At 35.8% G+C, this 20,115-nt stretch overlaps 1 protein-coding gene across 1 annotated transcript in view; it reads right to left on the bottom strand.

Moving 5' to 3' along the window:
• Nucleotides 1–19,085, bottom strand: part of LOC106872657 (QRFP-like peptide receptor) — a 122,543-nt gene extending 103,458 nt beyond the window's left edge. Inside the window, exon 1 of the mRNA XM_089357451.1 lies at nt 15,039–19,085. The gene's annotated coding sequence lies outside the window, so the exon portion shown is untranslated. The remainder of the gene's footprint in view (nt 1–15,038) is intronic.
• Between the last annotated feature and the right edge of the window lie 1,030 nt (nt 19,086–20,115).

The raw sequence follows: 20,115 nt of genomic DNA, 5'->3' as shown, positions 1-20,115 counted from the left end.
TAAATATATATACACAACCATTTGTATGTATATGTGTGTGCGCGCGTGTATGTGTTTCTATACACACACACACACACACACACACACACACACACACACACACACACACATATATATATATATATATGTACACACACACATAAACCCACAGACACACAAATGTGTTATTTTATTCTTTTACTTGTATGTCACTTGATTGTGGCCATGCAACACTTTGAAGATTTTTTGGCCGAATGAATCGACCCCAGGAATATTTAGCCTGCTACTTATTCTATCGCAAGTTTCGGTGACGGAAACACACCAACACTGGTTGTCAGGCGGTGGTTTTATATATATATATATATATATATATATATATATATATATATATGTATATATATATATTCTCCTTTATTTTTCTCTTCGTGTTTCTTTCTGTGGAAGAGGGTAGGCTCGAAACGTTAAAAAATTTTCAATTCCCGAGCGTTATACTAATACATCTATTTCTTTTCTACACCACCTGTCTTCGTCTGTTGTTGTTTTTTTGTGTGAATTCTCCCTATATATTTACATACAAACACATCAAGAATGGGCCAGTCCATGTACTCACCAACTAACTGCTGTACTTAGCAAACTGAATCCCTTTCCTGAGATAGTGTGTCGTTACCAGCATTCTGTCAGCCTTCGATCCGAGGAATCCTGAGCAGTAACTGAGAACACACCCGATGTATTAACACCATGTGACCTGAGTTAACCAACAGCCATCCAATACCCAGAAGACATCTTGATCTCCTGTACACTCATGAGATTATCAAACTTGGATGGCGCTGAAAACTCATTACATAATGAGTGCAAGCGTGCCTCGCCTGCGAGCGTGTGTGCGCATATGTACGCGTGCGTGTGTAACTGATGAATCGTGAAACAGTTGCGCTGTTTATTGGAACAATCGTCTTTGTAGTTGTAAGTGAAGTTTGAAATATAACATGCCACGTTTCAAAACTTTAAGCAATGTTTTCCTTTGCAAATATGTTACAGTGTGACTAAGGATACACATACTAGCGTCTGAACACTCACACGCGTACACATATTAATTTTCCTTCCCCAAGGTATTTTCATTCTGTATGATATATGTATGTCTGTATTTATACACACACACATACATATATATCCTGAACTTAAAATATAAATAAACTGTTGGCATGGAAGACTCGAATTTCAAATCATTACCGTGCATTTTGCATTACATATGTAAACCAGAAGAAACGTGATTAAATAGATACCTGAAATATAAACATACACATACACACAATTGTTTATAACTTTGGCATGTGTGCTGTTGCATACACCGCTTCATTCTAAATGTGTGTTGGAGTACTAAGAAGTGGATTTGTCATTATTTGTATGTAGAAACGTATCTGCATATAACATTTGTTTATTTGTAGGAACAATATGGGATTACATCTGAAACAAATTCATGTAGTGCAGACAAGTAAATATAAAAAACAGATACGGAAAAGTTTAATATGAGAACTGTCTAGCAGTTCAGTTAGGTTCGTAACCAGCTGAAAGCATCCGCATGCGGGCGTGTGCGCGTGTGCATGCACACACACTTAGTCACACATTTATGGACATTAATATTTATGTGTGTCTATATATATATATATACATCTCCTATATATATATACACATCTATATATATATATACATCTCCTATATATATATATATATACATCTCCTATATATATATATATATACATCTCCTATATATATATATATATACATCTCCTATATATATATATATATACATCTCCTATATATATATATATATATACATCTCCTATATATATATATATATACATCTCCTATATATATATATATATACATCTCCTATATATATATATATATATATATATATATATATATATATATATATATACATCTCCTATATATATATATATATACATCTCCTATATATATATATATATATATACATCTCCTATATATATATATATGTACTTGCATAGCAAGTGACCTGATCTGAGATCGTGTGCTGGAACGAAAACAATTGTAGCGTGGAAGGTGTTTATACGCCATTTAAAAACACACAAAAACCGTCAGATTTACTTCAACATCAAAATTTAATTTGTGTCAAATTATTTTCGTCGCTTTGAGACCGCGACCAGTTCACTGACAAATTTCTGTGCTACATCTGAGAAAGTAACAGTTAGTTCATGATATATATGTACGTATGTATGTGCATATGTATATGTGTGTGTGTATACAACCTTCAACAATGTAACAGTCATGTATACAACTTGAACTGAGACACATATCAGTACATAAACGTACGTTCGCATGTACATTCACATGTACACACACATACACACAAACACGTCTACACACTTACCTTATTACTCACGTACATCCATAAGTACATACATACATGCGTATAAGCATGCACACATGCATACGCATGTACACAGATGCATACGCACACACATGTACACACACATACACACATACATACATATACATACATACATATACATACATACATACATACATACATACATATACATACATACATATACATACATACATATACATACATACATACATACATACATACATACATATATATCATGAACTAACCGTTACTTTTAGAGATGCAGCACAGAATTTTGTCAGTGAACTAGTCGCGGTCTCAAAGCGACGAAAATATTTTGACACAAATTAAATTTAAATTTTGAAGTGAATTTAACGGTTTTTGTGTGTTCTTAAATGACTTATAAACACCTTCTTCATTACTTTCACTACGGCACTTGAGTGTGTACTTATGCTCTGAATGAATGTGTATACGTCTTGGATTCATTATATCATCTAATTAGTCTTTAGATGTTGCAATTCATCAAGAGATTGCGAAAGTAACGACTGCTTTTGGAAAACTTGGAAATAAGTGTGAGAGGACAGAAGAGAGCCTTCTTTTGTATGTTTTAGAAAACATGAACTGCCTCTCGCCATTATATTGAATCACTTGGTTGATTCCACCAAGGCTGTTTAAGGCTCATACTAAGACAAAAATCCAGACACCATAATTCTTGCAAACTGTAAGATGCCAGTTTTGAAAAAAAAACAAAACAAAAAAAAAACATTATTTTGAATCAAACGCGTCGAATTTAATTATAATGGATAATATAAGGATTCCTAAGCAAATACTTAATGGCGAACTAGCACTACACAAGCGCCCACAGTATAAATCGAAGAAATATTGGTTTCAAATTTTGGCACACGACCATCAAATTTGCGAGAGGGGTAAGCTGATTATATCAACCCCAGTACTCAACTGGTACTTATTTTATCGACCCAGTGCGGATCAAAAAGAAAAATCTATTTCGACGGAATTTGAACACAGAACTTAATGATGGACGAAATGCCGCTATGCATTTTACCCGGCGTACTAACGATTCTGCCTGCTCATCACCTTATACCGCAGATGAGACATTAAAGTGTGATAAAGGCAATATTCGAATTTTTAAACATTGGAAATTAAGAATGGGAAACGCTTGCATTGTATCAATCAAAGTGGCGTGGATACAATGAAGTAAGTTTGCGAAGCATTCAAACAGAACAGGATTCAACAGGAAAAACTAGCAAAAACGGGCTCGAAAGCGGGACCGACTGTCTAGTGATTTTGAGTGTTACTCGTAACCGAAGCTGAATTAGTCATGAGCAGTCATATGGCGGAGCCAATATAAGAACTCATATAGGAACATGCTCCTCCAAGACCAAAACAAGTGTCCAATTTGTAACAAGGTTTGGATGTCTATTGAAAGCTTGAATTGGTCCATAAGAATACACAAGAATGCACTTATATCTGCAAAAAGTATCCAAATCAAAAGCTGGACGCATGAGTCATTTGCGGAAACATGCTTGTGCAGTGTTTAGAAACATAAATTCATGATATGAAAAGAGATGAGAGAGATTATTCAAGTCTCATTTGTTTTGAGAAGCTAATGCGTATTGTGGTTAAATAAGTAGGGATAAAATAAGCAGTGCACACATACGTGACAGAATTTAAGATATACAGGGAATTGTTTGGATAATATTATATTTTCTTAACACCTCTATTGAAGATGTGTGCGTGTGTGTTTATATATAGTTATATATATATATATGTATATATATATATATATATATATATATATATATATATATATATATATATATATATATATATAATTTAGAAATATGTGTTTATAGGTATATGGAAGTGCATTGTTGATTACATTGTTAGGAAATCATTATATATAATATATAAACTGATAGATAGAAAGTGATAAAAGTAAGAGAAGAATGGATTTGAATAGCAAATGTAAATAATGGGTGAACATGTAACAATTTCTCTGTTAGGAACTAACTAATCTTCTGTGACAATATGCTGCCGAAAATGAAAAGGAATGCACGTGAGAATTGGAGTTATGCTGTCATTGAGTAAAGAATTTGATAGAATATCGATTTTCCGCAAGACTATTTCACTGCTTTCTCTTTGTAGCTTCTAATTTCACCCATAATCGATAACGTGGACAGGGTTAGATTGTTCACTTATGGAAACTAAAACGAACTAGAAAAGCGCTTGCACATGATCACTTTTTGTGCTAGAGAAAACAGCATTTAAATTTTTATCAAAACTCGCGCTCCTGTGTTGGAAATGAAAACGGACATATTAAATAAATCAGTCCGGTCTACACTCTACTTCGAAAATAAAATCGACTAGTTTGTCATAACTGGAGTGCATGCTTTCAGTAATAGATGTGTTCAGTCATTGCTTATAACACCAACAAAATATACGATGTTGTTGTTATTTAACCCCTGGTCGGTAATACTCAAAGTAACTTATGATGAAACGTGTTGTAGCTGTGATAATCTTCCAACTATTTTCTAGCTAGAAGTTTCATGTAAATGGTATGCCAACTTCGATTTCATTTTTATCTGGTCCAGATAACGCGTAGTAGGTTTCCTTTGTTAGTTTTCTAGCTGTTATTTTGTCTATCTATTTTCTAGAAGATTTCCAATCACTGCAACACTATTATATACACTTTTCTACGTATCAATATATTATATATACCGAAATTACTGCTGATGTGAACTATTTATCAGGCAATGAGGTGGGAGTTCTCATCCTGGTCGATTGGTTTGCTAATATTAGCAACCAAATTTCTTTCCAGTAACACCCTACCATCTTAGAAAATAACGTAATGACGGGGGACGTAGATCTACATACCAGTGATTGAGATGGGGCCGGGATAGACAGGGCTCTTATGATCGAAAATCCGCTCAATCAAGTTTGATTCGGGATCACAACAGCAACAATTCAATACTACATCTACTATATACCTATCATGAAGGCACGTGGGTCAATATTTAGAGCGTTGGACTCACAATCTTGAGGTAGTAACTTCGATTCCTAGACCGGGCTGTGTATTGTGTTCTTGAGCAAGATACTTTATTTCACGTTGCGGTTCACTCAACTGTAGAAATGAGTTGAGATGGCATTGATGCCTTTGCCTTTCTCTTGGATAACATCAGTGGCGTGGAGAGAGAAGGCTGGTATGTATGGGTGACTGCTGGTCTTCCACAAACAACTTTGCTCGAACATGTACCTCGGAGGGGAACTTTCTACGTGCAATCCCATGGTGACTTATTGATCGAAGGAGGCCTTCACACATTACCCAATAATGCACGATATACACGTATTGATACATAACATCTAACTATATGATCTAATAAAAAAACAGCAGGTAAATATCCTTCAAATCACATCATGCTACATTAGACAATATAGATATAGAGAAATAAAATTGGTTAGGAAGATATAGATGCGCTCGTTAATAAACCTGTTAGAGAGTTGGCTGGCCTTCAACAATGACATATAACGTAACTTTTATATTGCGATAGCTACACAATATAATTTATACCCACTGCTAAATATTAATAACTGCACATTCCAGCAAAGGTGATTTAATGTACCTGATAAAGCCAAGTAATATCAGACGATCAGAATTAATTAGAAAATCTAACCTAGGTTTTAACACAATAGATCATCCGATACTCTCCACTAACTGTCATGTTCACTCAGGAGAGAGTCTTTCACTATCCAGACGTTAGAGTATAATTATTGCTGTAATTGACAGCAAGTATGGAGTTAATGTTTAACCCTAGGTTAGCTATGATCTAGCACAATGATAATGAAAGGCAACTTGGACGTGACACTGTCCTTTTATTTCAAACACAGCTTATTTGGAATTATAATCACCGTTCAAAAATATATGACAAGCGAGATTTAGGTTTCTAACAGAAAAAATGTCAAACCTGTCATTTTAATTTTTCTTTAGATACAATTTTTGTTGTATTTCTATTTCATACTTGCTGGCCAGACTATATTCTGTATAGCAACATGACATCTGTAGAATTCATCCACTTCATCACATAGTATGTCAGTAACTAGAAAACCCTGACTAGAACTCAGTTTCGCTGCTTCTCTTTGTACTTCTGTGTCTCGGTCTGGAAACTATCATGCCACAGGTATTTTAATTTACGAACTGTTTTGGAAGGAATTTATTTCAACTCACAATTCACTTGAGGCATTATTTTTGGAAATATTTTTTTCTTTCTCTATTCCTAATTAACTAATCTCATCTGTGCAGGTTTCTAATCAACAACCATTATTCAATATTTCTCTGATATTGTATTCGAATAGTCTGACGGCGTTTTCCTAATCGCTCTATTCCAGACACCCTTCTTGATTGACTATTCCCTTATTAAAAATCAGCTAATTTTGCCAGCTCCACACCGAATAATTTTGGTAGAAAAAACACCTCCAGTCAAACTGAAGTATCTAAGAAGATGGCCCATAATAATCTCCGAAGAATATATCAATACATCGACTACACAACGTGAAAGTGATTCACATTGTGATGAACATTACACAGCCCATCTAGTGGCGGCTCCTCACCAATAACTGGGGCATTTGGTAACCCCAGCTATAAAACCATCATAGCGACCATGAGCATAATCAAGGGATGTCTTTATATGTTTCGCAGTCTGGAATCTGTTCTATCTTGCCTCAAGTTTTAGTGAAGCATCCTCATCTATTGCCGAGAATTCGACCAACTTTATAGATTTCCCCTACATCTTGTGACTTAGTTAGAGGACCAGGGAAACGCTGATACCATTTTTAAGGACATTTGATTGGTGGGAAGAAGGTAAACATTTATCAGCTAGCAGTCTTACCATGAATGTTTCCAATACAGCGCGTACCGCTAAAGGCATACATCAAACATGTAGTGATGATATTGAAGTGGGAGACGGATTAAGACATGCAATTTATTGAAACATGACGTTAATGGCATTTATATTAGATCGTATTTTACCTCTTCATCGACCTGGATCTAAACAATAACAAATGCAAGTTGTATCTTTAAGAATTCAACTGATTGTTTAGATAACATTTTGAGAGCTAATATTCGTAAATTTAAACATTCTGTATTGAATTCATATGGGGTGGGGGTCTGTTCATATCGATTCACGTGAATAATTCCGGTTTATTTTCAGAAACAAATCAATTTTGGTGATAACATTCTAATATTCGAATTAAGTCAACTGGCGATCATTCGGCAAGAAGAATGACACTACACGACTAAAGACATATCATAGGTCTTATCATTCAGCTACAAATTTACACTTATCCCCCACCCAGGCAAAGAGACGATGTCGAGTTTTATACAGCATAAGGGAGTTGTGTGTGTGTCACTTGTGACACTATTACTAAAGTTTTAACTGATCCTATGACGTAATCAAAATACGACACTACAATAAACTCGAAGAATAAATGCACTTATCTTACGTTGATTACTTTCTCACCACTTAGGTTATGCATTAAAGTGCTTCTACAAATTACGACCCAGAAAACGTATTTCTTTTACTCCTCCATATCATTCAAGTACTAAACTGCAGCAATTGAAAATATCAATACTTCAACCGTAACGTCCTTATCTGCGCACTAATATAGAGGTTATAACGGCTAAAAATACTGTCCCACTTCCATCACAAATTAAATTTTAAATACAGAAAAATCTTACAATCACTGACCATCCACAGCTACGACATACTAGCTAAGACCTCCTCAAATTAAAGCCCATTGTATCAAAATAGATACATATTGGATACCAGTTTACGCTGAAAGATTGAAGACGAAATAGTCATGAGTAAAATATCTTTGATTGTAGATCAGCTTATTCAAAGTTGAGATCCAGAGCAGCATTTGCAACAAATATTTTTATATAAACTTTAAACACTTTTGATGAACACTTTTGTGAGATTTTAGTTGTGATGCCGATACACTCAGATGAAAGTACCAGTCTTACCAGATTCTTTTTTCTAACATGTACTTTTAATTTGTGTGTGAGTCCCATATTCTTATACTTGCATCATGCATTGTATTTATTTTTTATAAGCGTAGTACCTATTTTATGGGCCACTTTTTCCCTAAACCACAAGCATAATGCGACATAAGGACATCGACATCGTTTGTCAAACGGAGAGACATATACACACATACATACTACAGTCTTCTGCATAGTTTCCTTTTACCACAGTGACCTCTGCATTTCTTTATATTTTGTACATATACAATTGACATATCTAACTTGTCTGATATATGTGTGTGTGTTTGTATATTTGAACGAATGTGTTGGTTATATACTGATATCTGATCCGGATCTTTTTTAAAACGGGGGCCACATTTTTCATTAATGTTTTACGTAGTGTTTTTGGTACCGAAAGACTTTCAAACTTCGTATACTTATCTATTTTGTGTTATAGAACAGAAAAATATTTTTGTATTCGAATTTATTTCATGTAAAAAATTGTCTTATTTCGATAATTGCAACCAATCACTGACAAGTATTCAGTTGTTTACATTTACTCCTTTGGCTGATTAAGCTGTGTAAAGCGTATTTAATTTCCATAGCTTCGATTTTCTTTTTTTCTTTTTAAATTTGCTGTTTTACCCTAACCCTAATCCTATCACCGATAGAATTGTTTCAGAATCGTTTGTTTATGTAGTCGGCACTTAATGTATATCGGCTGAATGGACGTCAGTGATTGGTTGAAATTACAGAAATACGACAACTTTAACATGGAATAACTTAGGGATTTCTTTTTTTTTTTAAGAAGACTAAGAGAAAAAGATGTTTTATATGACACATTCTACCAGTGTTCCAAGTTTCAAAGTGTTTCGTTAATGAAAAATGTGGCCCCCGATTTAAAAAAGATCCTCTGATCCTTTTAACAGGAATTAAATCGCCAATGGTTTCGCCAATTTTTCGACAAATTACCTTTCTCTTTTGTCGATCGACGCCAGAGCAGTTGCAACTGCAAATGAATTAACTTATTGCGTTGCACCACTTCATATCTTGGTTTCAGCATGTCAAAGACTTAAAAGTTCCTTTTAGATTACTAATTTAGATACTTTTAATATATTATGATGGATTTAATTGCTTGCTTCCAAATACGTTCACCCACACGTTTATTATAGGAAACAGTAAGCGAAACGATATATGTTTTGTCACTGCTAATTGTAATTTTGATTAACAAAACTTTAGACTATCATGATTTATGCTTCATAGTTAATGTAAAAATCAACAAATTGTTAAAACAATTGTTAAAACCTGCTTTCTAACAATATATCAATTTGTGAAATGGATTTCTGTGAGAAAAAAAATCCTGACATTTTGTTTGTGATTAATGACAGAATTTACATGCGGGTGTTTAAGATGATTGGTGGAAGCCAGATTTGAACGGTCTACTCTTGCTCTCTCTAAAGATACATTATATCACAATATAATGTAGCCGATACGATCGGCCAGAATTCTAAACTTCTGCTTTATTTTAACGAACCTGAAGGGGCGAAAGATAAAGTAAATCATGGCAGCATTTGAACTAACAGTAGTAATAATTCTTTCTATTATAGTCACAAATCCTGAAATTTTGGAGGAGGGGGATAGTTAAGTTCATCAGTGTTCAACAGGTGCTTATCTTAACTTCAAAAGCACGGAAACCAAAATCGACCTTGGTGGAATTTGAAGTCAGCATTTTGTCTGACGTGTTAACAATTCTGGCAGCTCACCGTCTTAGTAATAATGGTTTCGAATTTTGGCAGAATAACAATAATTTCGGGAGAAAGTTTAAGTCGGTTACATCGACCCTCAGTATTCTACTGGTACTATCTTATCGTTCCAGAAAGGGATGAAAGGTAAAGTCAACCTCGGTGAAATTTTAACTTAGTGAAAATGGACGAAATGCTGCTAAGGGTTTATCCCGGTGCGACAACAATTCTTCCAGCTCACCACCCGACTATTACTACTAATATTAATCCCTTCTACTATAGGCACAAGACCTGAAATTTTGGGAGAGGGGACTAGTCGATTACATCGACCCCAGTGTTTCATTGCTACTTAATTCATCCACCACGGAATAATAAAGGGCGAAGTCAACCCCGGTGGAATTTGAACTCAGAACGTAGCGACATATGAAATATCGCTAAGCACTTCATCTGGCGTACTGACGATTCTGCCAGCTCATCGCCTTACTACTACTATTAATAATAATAATTTTATGAAGGATAAAGTGGTATCACAAAAATTAAATTACAATAAATTATCAAACGTACAACGAACATGAAAATCGAGTAGGAAATATACAATAGAGTGAAGTTGTAGCAGCAGGGGTGGTGGTATCCAGCTATAGAGCCAACCAAGTAATCCAACAAATCCTGGACTACACTAATTATCAAATGTAATTGCCGTCTTTCAGTTGTTGACTTCTTTTTGCAGTCTCACGCTGTTGTCATTCACGTCATACGTCAGTCTCTTAATTTTGAGAAATTGGGTGCAAGAACTTGCCCCTTCACTGCTTTTAAGTGGTATACGAAAAGAATAGACTAGCATTTGACTAAAGGGAAGAAATATCAGTCTTGTCTTATTTATCACGCCCAGCACACTGCTCCTTTTGACATACCCAGTAGGCAGAGCAAAACTCCACTCCTCTTTCTGATCAAAAGACTCAGCAGAGCGATTTTCACGATTTATTTGAGTAACAATAAAAATGTTCAGCTTTAAACAACAGCTGTTCAACATTATTTCTCAAGCCAGCTATATTCATGTAAAGAGTATTTCCGTTGCTCTGTGCGTATCTGACAGACCCGGCTGGCAGCATCAGTGTGATAGTAGTTTTTATCTCGAATAATCAATTCCTTAACTGGTATCAAATCTAGGTCAAGTTTGTTTGAAAGTTGGCCTTAATCCCTGAGCCAACAGTCCTGCGGATTAATTTGCTTAGTTTTTCCTTGCTGAGGCTCACGAACTTATCTTATTTCCACCGCTAGCCACATTATTCAAGTGGTGGTACACTATGATCAACTAAATATATTCCTAATACTAGTCCCTCAATTATTGTCCAGGACTGCCGCTTTGTTAAAGGAACAGGTTGTAGAGAAAGTGCTTAGCAAAAGACAGCTTATCTCTTCGACAAATGTGCTATATCTCCTATATCACAGTCGTTTCAGATTTTCGAATAATTTCAAGGTCTACCTGAGATAGCCGCCTTTAATCTACCCACATCCTTCTCTTTCACGTTTGAGAACCGGGAGAAAGAACTGCCCTCTCCCCCATCTTCCTCTTCAAATAGCGTTTGGATGTTGTACATGAGAGTTTGATTGAATGATAGGTTTCCTTTTATTTCAACTGCAATGATGGGCACCATAATTGATTAGAAAGTTTCAAAGCGAAAACTTCGTCACAAATTTCACTAATCTATTTTAATCCCTACAGGAAAGAGAGTGAAAGGAGACACTCGTACCCATCTCTTTGACTGGTGGCCACTTAGTGTATGAAACATTTATAAATAACTTAGTAAGAAGAAAACAACGAACATTATAATAATGCCAACGTCACTGGACGGGAAGATAAATAAATAATCATAACTGACAAGGAAGGCTCGTTTACTTGTCCAATAATTAATTGATAAGTGTGTGGATGGGTTAAACACCACAACATATAATTAAACGAATCCAGATTTCTTTCTGCAAGATTTTAAGCAATGTAAAAATTGATATAAAAAAAAAAATCTAATATTTCTAGAATTTTGTTGTTGTTCACGAAATACTGCTGGTCTGTGTTTGCATTTAATAATTCTCTATTTAAGCTAATTTTCACACTTTTCTTGTTGCATTGTCACTTCGTATCATTCATACATCTAGTTTTATAATGCTTATTTCATTATGAAATCTGGCAGCCAGTGTTAACGTTTGAACACGTAGAAATTCATTTCACATTATCGTTGTGTGTATCTGTGTAGGTTTAACATATGAAAAAAAGACAGACATGCCTGAAGTGATGTATAAATAATTGCTTTGCTGAAATAATTGGACAAGACATTTCACTTTTATAGACGTCATCCATGTCAAAAACAAGTGAAATAATTGATATCATTCTGTATCAAGTTGTGACTCTCCAATGAAAGCTCAGTACATACACAAGGCAAAACACATTGGCAAATACTTAAGTGATTTTTCTGAGGGAAATAGCAGTTTCTTTTTAACCAAAACGATTGCAATACCTGTGTTGAATGTTAATATTAATAGAAGTCTACAATAATCGGGAAAAATTCTGGCAAATTGATTCATAGTTTTTAGTTCTCTATAAATTCACACTACAAATCCCGAGCGGAGTTGTCTTTGGCTTTTACCATCTTGTTCTCTATAACATATGTACCATATAGAATCAGTAGTCTGTAGGAATAATACTGGCTAGTCTTGTTCTGAGTTCAAATACCACTGAGGTCAATTGTGTCTCGTTCTTTCGGGGTCAATGAAAGAAGTATTAGTTGAGCACTTTGATCTATGTAATCGACAAGCTAATATCCTTTAGTCTCTTACGTAGCATCAATTTGGCTGTGGTCCATTACCACCAGAGCAACTGGTCATTGTAAGCTTCTACAATCTGCCAATCTCTCGCGTTAGGCTTTGATAACTCAATGTTCTGTTTTTTTAGTATCCACTCTTATGGTATTTTACGTTTATGTTTCCTCTCCTCAATAAATGTTTTTCTTGTTAAAATAGTATGATTAATATTCGAGGAGAAATCCAACAAAATCCTACAATTGTTATTCTACATCAAGAACCTTTCTGCTACTTTGAATTCGCACACTCGGCTAACATACCAGTGCACTTTTTTTACCGACAGAATCGTGCCTGCACTAATACACTTTAGTGCTAGCTTACTGCATTCATTACAGATATCATTAATTGTTCTAATTTCCCACATCATTTACTCTTTGAGTTTTATCCAAATTCGTTGTAATGGTTTGGTAGAAATGATTTTTAACTTTATTGCCCACAAGGGGTGCACATAGACGGGACGATACAAGACATGTGGGACATCTAACAATGAAATAAAAAAAATATAATAATATGAATGACAATAAAAAATGGAAATGGAACCACTCGCCCCACTTACGAACAGTCCCACTTTCTACTTTTTAAAACCTAATCCCTCTAACATATCAAAACCCATTTCTTCCAATAGCTTGTCCCATATGTAATTTGGTAGTAAATCCCAGTCATAATCTAATTCCCAATAACTGTAACCGTGTTCAGACGTATATATTATCTTCACTTACTCCTTTGTTGGGAACACACACCAGTGCCACTCCACAATGTTATCAAATCCAGTAGTTCCTACTTTCTTTACCTCGTCCCATGAATAAAACTCATTTATCAATTCGTTATTGGATCTATATAGCATGAAAGCTTTGCATTTCTTTTCCCTTTTTTTTTAACTTCGGGAAGGGTGTCTGAAATTCTTTGTGTGTGTTTGCATTCTCTTTTTGTGTCGGGTGGGAATGGGTATCTGCTGGGGGAGGGGGTCTGAGAGGGTCTGGGTAGTGTGGGTTGGGGTTTACAGTTCCAATCACTTGCCTTCTTTCTCCTCCTTACGGTGACTTTCTCCCACTTATACTCTGTTGCTATTTCCTCCCCCTTTCTGGTTTCTTCCTTTCTAGAACTCTTCGGCCTCCCTTCTTTTTGCTCCTTTATCTTGTTTAATCTCATCTCCTCTGATTATTTTGGTTTGTGAAGGAGCGGTCCGGTCTAATGTGGCCCTTCTGGCTACATTTAAAGCAGCGTGGAACTCTGCCCTCCACTGACCGTCATTATAACTTCATCCAAGGTACGTAGTTAGGATGATCACCTTTTCCGATTTCAATGGGTATGCCGAGTTCTCCTTCACCTTTTCCTTGTTTTTAAAATATACATCGACAGTGCCATATCAGCTTCCTCTGGCAAGATATTTTATATCTTGCCAAAGTGGCCTCAATGCCTCTTCTATCACTTCCGCAGGTTCACTTTCAATTCTTTTTTCTTTTACTGAATAACCTTTATGGAGTATCTTCTTTTCTTCTATATTTCTCATAACTTCCTGAGGTGGTGACAATTTCACGTCCCCACCTTCCCTATTTAACATTTTTCGAAATTTCTTAAATTTTTCAGGTTTATCTCATTTTTAGGAATCTCTGTCGCCTTTGCGGGACTCTTTTTCTTCAAGCACTTGTCCATTACTTCCACCGCTCGCACGAGCTCCTCCTCGGATGACGATAATTCTGATGACAAGTCTGACCCGCTTAGGTCTGAATAAAACATTTTTTTAAAGACTTAGCCATCCCTCCTCAAATGTGGAGAGACAGCACAAACACAAAAGCCGATGCAAAGCAGCACAAAACAGCACAAAGTTTTCCATACGACAATTCGCAGCAACTCGATTTGAGATGCAGAAGGTTTCTGATGTATGTGGTTTGGTAGAAATGATTCGTTTTATTATTTCCAAAACAGACGCACAAAGAGAGGACAATACAAGTCATGTGGGAACATAAAACAATTACAAAAAACTTAAACTATGATAAATATGCATGAGAATGAAAATGATAAATGAAATTGTGCCACCTACCCCACCTCAGTAGCATCGTTTACTTCCTTTTACATCCTGTTCATGTCTATCCCGTATTTCTCTTCCAGTTCCTCTTTTTTAATACTCTTCGAAACCTCCTTTATGTCACATAACAACATTCTGTATTTAACGCCTTCCTTATGCTCGTCTAGCTCTCTTGACCGACATTCCAGCACCAACATGCTTAGTACTATATTTTCCTTTTCCTTCTCTTTTGTCTTTATAGATTTCGTGTCCTTCCATTTTTTACATTTTCTACCAATTCCATGTTATCTCCTTTGACTAAAACACAAGCGTAACAATTTGGGAGGGGAGGATTGTGTTTTTTTTTGTGTGTTTGTGCTTTTTTTTCTTTTTTGTGTCCGTGGGGAATAGATGGGTTTGGTGTCTGCAGGGGGAGGTTAGGGTTGAGAAGGTATGGGTGGGGTGGGTATAGGTTGGGGTTCACACCGACTTTCCTTCTTCCGTTTCCTCTGCTTTCTTCCTTGAGCGACTTCCCATATTTCTTCCTTGTTCGATTCTATCATTTTACCACTTTCTTCGGTTCCATGTTTAAAAAAATTTTTTTTTTTAAGACTTCGCTATCTCTCTTCAAACTCGATTTGAGATACCGAAAATTTTTGTTTTATACGGTTTGGTAGAAACGATTGAGTGGAAGTCTTATAGCGTTTACTTATATTATTTTACAGGGTGGCATCTGTTTTTTTTTTCTGTCTCAATGAAGAGAAAAATAAATGAAATATACTGGAAGATGATTTAAATATCTACGGCTTCTGCTTTTCAGATGTGTAATACTTTACGAATGTATAAATCTATTCCTCCAGAGGAAATTTGCTTTGCATTAAATAGTTATGCTCGTTTGATTGTAGTTTCAAATCTCAAAGTATTCGAAAATACCACTCATTTATTACTGCATTTATCACATTTATTAAGTTAAGGTAATAAAACAATATATATTTTTTGATATTGCAATAAATGCAATTGACAAAACTATCAAATTCGTGACCTGTTGGCAAAAGTTCAGAATAATTATTTTGTTTAGGAGTGATCGAATTCTTCTTCAGTATCTGTGAACTCGTGTCAATGTTACAAAACATGGTTAATTTTACTAGTTATTGTCATTTAATACTAGTTTAGCTTCCATTAAACAGACCTTTTACATTAACCAGATTTATGATCAAAGACATTCTGCTCTTGACGACTGAGGTCATGTTAGTGTGTCTAGAACTAAATTATCTTAAGATGTTATGATGTAATTCGAGAGAACATGATTACTATTTCTTGCAGATCAAATGACTGCATAGAGTTGTTGTTGTCCAGATCAGTCGTGTCCAACAGACCTATGGTCAAAACACTCATTATTGGCTCAGATTGTAATTAAGTTAATGATACTAGCAGTGACAAATACAAAGTGTGAATTTCCGTCATAAAAACTACTATGGTATTTAATTATATTACTTTACATCTGCCTTTAAATCCTGTGATGATCAACCTTACTTTTCATCTCTCCAAGATCGATAAGTGGCGTTCTTATGATGAATCAACTGTCCCCATTTCATAAAGCTAGAAGCTTTAGGCCCTCTATAAAATAATCAATACTTTATTCATCAATGATACTTTATCAATTTTACCAGCTTGTTTTAGTACATTCAGGAAACGTATTTCCAAGAAAATTCCAGACAAACTGATCGTTAGAATTTCATTATTCTGAGTGAAGTGTCATCGATTTGTACCAGTTATTTTACTTTCAAGGGATCAATATATAAAACTGTAGGTAGAAAACATTCATGTCGATTATGATGGAGTGCTAAATAAGTTTCAACGGTTCATTATAGAGACCGACTCTTTGTCTTTAATTTCGTAAATGAGATAAATGTAAGATTTCTCAGAACATGAAAGAATAATACCATTATATATTTTGATTTCGTTTACATGTATTGTAATTCAGCAATGTGGATGCCATACTCCTGTTGATAACAGCTACAACTGGAAATGAACCTGGAAGCTCAAAGTAATGTTAAACATAGAGATAATTTTAAAAAATGAGCTCGACCATTTAATGACACATTAACCCAATAAATAGAAAGAGATATGATAGAGTTCATTATTTCAAATACTACTAGTGCGTAAATGAGCACATAATCCGTTGTTCAGAATAAACAATTATATCAACAACAAATTCAACGTAATAATGGTTAAATCACTTCCTCTGGAGATAATTGTTAAAAGATCGAACCTGTTTGCTTTAGTTCGTTTGTCTCAATGTCTTTGATGACGCAAATGAGGTGAAAGGGGTTGTGCAGAAGTATGTTAAAAGGAGCACGTATGTCAGATAGGCAAAACGTTAAGCCTCTTTCGTATTTGAGTAGAACAGTCGAGTATGCTCATTTGTTATTCAAAATCTTTCTTTAAAAAAAAACGCTTCAATAAATATTCATCTTTAAATACACCCATACATACAACGGGCAAATCCCAACTATTATAAACCTGGGCCTATGAAAGAACTGTGAGTTGAATTGGTAGTGAGAAACCGAAACAAGAAATGTGCGGATATAATGCGTGTTAGTATGATAATATATACAAGGCGGCGAGCTAGCAGAAATGTTAGCATGCCGGGCGAAATGCTTAGCGGTATCCCATCTCTGTGAATTATTGTGAATACTGTTGTGTTACTTTGTCAAAACTGTGTGAATTACTGAAAGTTGTCTCTGTAAATAATTGTGATTTTTGTGCAATTATTGTTGTTACGTTTCATGCGAGCCGCTGCGTTTTTTTTCCAAGCTGTGGCGAGTGGTAGTGTCTCCAGTATGGAGAGCTACGCCAGGGTCACTGCGGTGAAGAAGCCAGTGCCGCTGGAAACCAAGTTGATCAAGCTAGATATGGAGGAGGTGAGCAGAAGCAGGAATTTGATAGAAGTATAGGGTGACTCATACAAATTGTCCCCGTCCGCCCGAAAAAGAGACAAAGGAAGACAAAATTCTGAGAACAGCTGTGTATCGTACACAGGCTGTCGGGACCAGTAAAATTGAAATGGTGACGGAAGAGGAAATTGAAAAGTGCCTGGGTGAAATTGTAAATGAAGCCATGTACATCCGCAGAGGAAGAAACTTCGGTATGGTTGAGGTGGGTTTGCCACCATAGAAGAGGCAACCAAACATGCGACCAACATGTTAAGAAATACAAAAATAGGATTGCTACCAAGTTATAGAGGAAGAAGAATTGTGAGAATACGTATTCCGAGAGTGCCACCAGAAATTAAACCGGAGTAGTTGGTTGCAACAGTACTGGCTGCAACCAAGGAGGATCCGGAATTGGGACCAGTGGCAGAAACAAAAGTGCGCAACTGGTGGGGATTTGGACTCGAAATGTGGCTTTTTGCCACATTCAAGGACATAGAAAGAATTCCCTACCAGATAGAATTGGAAGACGAGAGAACGTTAAATGTTGTAGTCGAGGGAAGGAAACCAAATTGTTACATATGCGGGGAGAGAGGTCATATGAAGACCAAATGCCCTCTATATGAGTTTACACAGCTACAGCAAGAGAAAGCACAAGCAGAGGAGGAAAACATTGTAGACCACACTGACGAAATGAAAGTGAGACAGAAGTGTGAAACAGAGAAAACAAAGGAGAAGAACGAAAACGGAAACCCTAAAAAGCGAAGGAAAAATAAGTCAAAGGAACGGTCAACAGAAAACAAAAAAAGAGACAGAAAAGCCAGAAACTAATAATGTACAAGAAGAGGAGGAGAGAACGGATAAAGATGTGAAATACAAGGGGGTTTTGATAAAGTACGAGAAGAGTGAGGAGATGGAGAGAAAAGTCGCGAAGTTGGAGGAAATAATAATAGTGAAGATGCCGGAGAAATGTGCTGAGAAATGCATTTTGATACACGAGGAAAACTTCTGGTAGTACATAAAAGAACTTGGTGAAAATATAACAACGATAAGGGTTTGGTTGGTGGAGACACCACCCCCTAGAACTGATTATTTGCAGTTGATAAGGACGGAAGTAACAATGTTTAATGGGAGAAAGGTAACCCGAGTGTTTGAATTTTTTGAGTTACGAAACCGTTAAAACGTTTACATGACGTTGAACGTAAAAGTGAAAAGCTTGATAAATGTAACCATCCGACTTCGGGGATCGAGTGAACATTGCGCCTCATTTTTTTCATTCTTGCATATTATCATTTTATTTTAATTTTTCTTCTATTATCATTCGCTTTTGTAATTTTTAGTTCCCCGATTTTATGTTTGTTGCATTTTGTACCGAATTTATGTTTTGTGATGTCTTAAAAATTCTTTGTATATCCCTTTTTGGGTAATAAAGAAATCGGTATCCCGTCTCTGTGAGTTGTTCGAGCTTGTTTGTTTGACTATATTTTGTATTTGCTTGTACTGCGTTTGCAGCGGTTTTTTTTAGTTGTTGTGCCGTCTCTCGGTAATACTGAGAGATGGTGAGTGGAAGTCGCGTATGTTCGGACCCCAGTGAAACAGAATTGTCCTCTTCAGAGGAGAAACTGGTCAGAGCTATCAAAAGGATGGACGAAAATTTAAAAAGAAGAAGCTTTGCAGAAGCAGCAGAACTAAGGAAAAGGTCAGTGAATTTAATAAACCTAAAAGAGGACTGTAAAATGGCAGTAAGGGTGATGCAAAGGAAGACGGTAGTATACAAAGTATACTCCGTAGAGAAAGGGAGAGTGGATCATGTGGACGAAAGTGAGATTGATAAGGCACTGGCGGTGGTCTGGCCCGATATCATCTATCTGAGGAGAGGAAGTAAATATGGAACTGCAATTGTGCATTATAGAACGGTAGATAAAGCGGTAGCCAATGCAGTCAAAATATTAAAAACTGATAAGACAGCCTTCTTACCGTCCTATATGGGTAAGAGGATAGCAAAAATAAAAGTTGAAGGGGTTCCACCAGAAATTGATGAGGCTTGGGTTGTGGCGGCCCTTCTCATAGAAAAGGAGAAGGAAATCACGGTTTTACAAGCTGAAGTGACAGATGGTACAGCATGGAAAGGAAAAATTATTGAAATAACTATGCAGGCTAGTATGGAGACGTTCGAAGGA

This window comes from Octopus bimaculoides, chromosome 9 (assembly GCF_046866305.1).
Source record: "Octopus bimaculoides isolate indiv1 chromosome 9, ASM4686630v1, whole genome shotgun sequence".
In the NCBI taxonomy this organism is placed as follows: Eukaryota; Metazoa; Mollusca; class Cephalopoda; order Octopoda; family Octopodidae; genus Octopus; species Octopus bimaculoides.
This window is presented reverse-complemented; position numbering and strand designations above follow the sequence as displayed.